Source organism: Camelus dromedarius, chromosome 14 (genome assembly GCF_036321535.1).
Source record: "Camelus dromedarius isolate mCamDro1 chromosome 14, mCamDro1.pat, whole genome shotgun sequence".
Lineage (NCBI taxonomy): Eukaryota > Metazoa > Chordata > Mammalia > Artiodactyla > Camelidae > Camelus > Camelus dromedarius.
Window position 1 is genome coordinate 10,498,963 of NC_087449.1, and position 2,871 is coordinate 10,501,833.

The following is a 2,871-nucleotide window of genomic DNA, read 5'->3' on the forward strand; positions in this document are numbered from 1 at the left end:
TTATTTTGACTATTACATTCTTTTGATTTTAGAGATATACTCTTCCTTAAAATGTGTTTTTGAAAATAACTTTTATTTTAGAATGTTTCTTTTTACCTTAACCATCACCTTTTTTCATCAATATGCAGTCTAAACACATACATCTTTATTTTCTTCCATATCATCTCTGAGGGAAATTAGTACATGTTATCTCAGGTGTGTATGTTTGTGTGTGTGGGGTTACATTTACTTGAAAATATGCACTTTTATTCATGTTAACTTAGAGCAAACACCAAAATATTAGCAGAGATTAACCCTGAGAGAGGAAGTTAAACATGATTTTTTTTTTTCCATTTTGGAGTTCTTTTGTGTTTTTCTTTATATTTCCAAATATGTATTATAATCTAGGATTTCTTCCATAACATAAAAAAAGGTTACATTTTAGAAGACAGTAGTTGTTGTCAAACTCATAGTTCATTCAGTCTAAGGTCTTCAGAAATCATATGTGGTTGCAAAGATTGATCAACATCACAGAGAGGAATACTTTCTCAAAGTCTTAATTTCACTTATTATTATGTTTCTCTGCATCATGCATTTATTAAGCACTTGGGAAATGATGTATTTTTTGAGCCATACTTTAAATTATTGGCAATGCCAATCTATGAAAAAGACAGGTATTTTTTTCCCCCGTGAAGTGAGATCATTTTCAATCTGTCATAACATGTGCCCACACAGCTTCACTTTGAAAATGTAGCATTCACGTTTAGTCAGGGTAGATTATTCCTTTTTGACTTTTACAACTTTTATGCGGCTGCCAGAAGTCTTCTCGGCATTTGCTTTGAATTCTGTATTCAGTTTATCTCTCACTGCTTTTCCACAGATCTGGGAGTACCGGAGGTAGCTGAGTCCAGCCTGTCACCAATATATCACCATGGTGTCACAAGAATGGAACGCCTTGGGTCGAATTGCAAAGACGTGGTCAATGTCTTAGTGTGCAGCCAAGTTTGGGAAATGGTATTTTTAGCTTGCACTAATACTTGAATATATAAAATTAAGTACATAAAGCACTTGGGAAAATTTGGTCTGTTAACTTCATGTTATACTTTCTTGTTACTTAATGATGGTTAAGAATTCTGTTAGCCTCATAAGTGTGCTACCCATCGGGTCAAGAGATCTAATTTGTTTGAAACTTAACTCCCATTGTACCCTCTATATTTTAGTATTCCAATATTTGGTGATGTTATAGCCCCTCACAGACAATATTTTTTTAGGTCAAAGAGTGCCCAATATGTTTATTAATTGACTTACTTGGCTATTAATTCTCAGGGAGGCAGGCTGGAATTAAACTGTGTTCACTCTTATCTACCTGTCAGCTGATACCTTGCGAGGTATTTAGTATTGACTCTAAGAATGGAAGTTTCCATGTGCTGGCTTTCCTGATATGTGCCCACCAAACCTGATCCATCCGAAGTCTTCCACACCTCAATTAGTGGTATCTCCATTCTCCTATAGTCTTGGTCTTAAACCTGTGGATTTATTTTTAATTCCGATCTTTCTCTCATCCATCTCTAGATCCAAAATCTATCCAAAATCTGACTTCTTCTCATTGCATTCACTTTGGTCTCAGACTCCTCCACTCTCACTTGGATCACCACAACAGCCTCCTGATTTCCTACTTCCATTCCTCTCCCCCTGCATTCTGTTCCCTCTACTGCAGCCAGAATCATTCTCTTGAAATGGATATTAGTTCACATCCTTCTTTTTCAAAACCGTTGACAGCTTTAATTTCATCCAGAGTAAAAAGTCAATGCCACCCAAAGGTCTACCTGATCTTGCCCTATACCCCTCCGACCTTTCCTGCTCCTACTCTCCCCAACTCCCTCCTCTCCAGTGATCTGGCCTCCCTGCTCTCAGTGAAGGCTGCAGGAGCCTTAGCACTTTTGCACTGTCTGTATATCCATACAGCTAAATCCCTCACTTCAAGATTTTACTCACATGTCGCCTTCTCAGTGGGGCTTACCTTACCATCCTTTCAAAATGTCAACCTCTATCTCCTTGCTAGACCTCTTGGTTCCCTTTTTCTTGTTCTATTTTTTTTTCCTACAGAATGTATGACCTTCTGGAATATTATGTATATACATATATACACATACATACATATATATAATTTAGTTAGTTTCAGTCTATTAAAATATAAACTCCAAATCAGGTTTTCCTCCCCTCCCCACTGATTCATCCCAAGTGTCTAGTACAGTGCCTAAAACATATTTGTTGACTGAATGATTGAATTGTGTTCTGTTGACTGTGTAAAGTGTTCTTTTTCTGTTATTTGTAGTTTGAGTGTATGTTTCATTAAGGTGTAATTACCACTTTATTTCATCTATGCCTGCATTTTGCTTCCATTTTAGTGCAAGCTGTCATTGACCTTATTTGTTTATTGAGTATTGATGTGACCATACTGACTGTGTCTTTGCTTCATAATAAAAAATACACTGGTTAGGAGAATCAGAGGGATATGAATGTCAAGGCAATCTCAAATAATGGAAGCAATATTTGAATATGCTCTAAAATAGCAATGATAGTCGTGTATTTAATAATCTAATGGCTATTTAATTGATAAAGTGAGATTCTAGGTTCTTAGCTCTTCGCTGATGGAAACTGCTTTTAAGGTGAACTAACAAGATGAGAATTATTGAAACTGTTTAAAATTCACTTCTGTGCATGATAAAAAGCCTCAAACCACATAGTCACTCACAAAAATAAACTGTTTTATCATTAAAATTAATCAGATTCATAAATCTAATCCTGAACAAGATAAATATCATAGTGGTTGACCTGTATAAACAAGTAAATAAATACATAAAATAACAAATAAATGTTTTTATGTAAAAG

At 35.4% G+C, this 2,871-nt stretch overlaps 1 pseudogene; it reads right to left on the reverse strand.

Annotated features, from left to right (window-relative positions):
- Window positions 1-756: 756 nt before the first annotated feature.
- Window positions 757-912, reverse strand: LOC135322818 (ATP synthase subunit epsilon, mitochondrial-like; annotated as a pseudogene).
- Window positions 913-2,871: the final 1,959 nt, after the last annotated feature.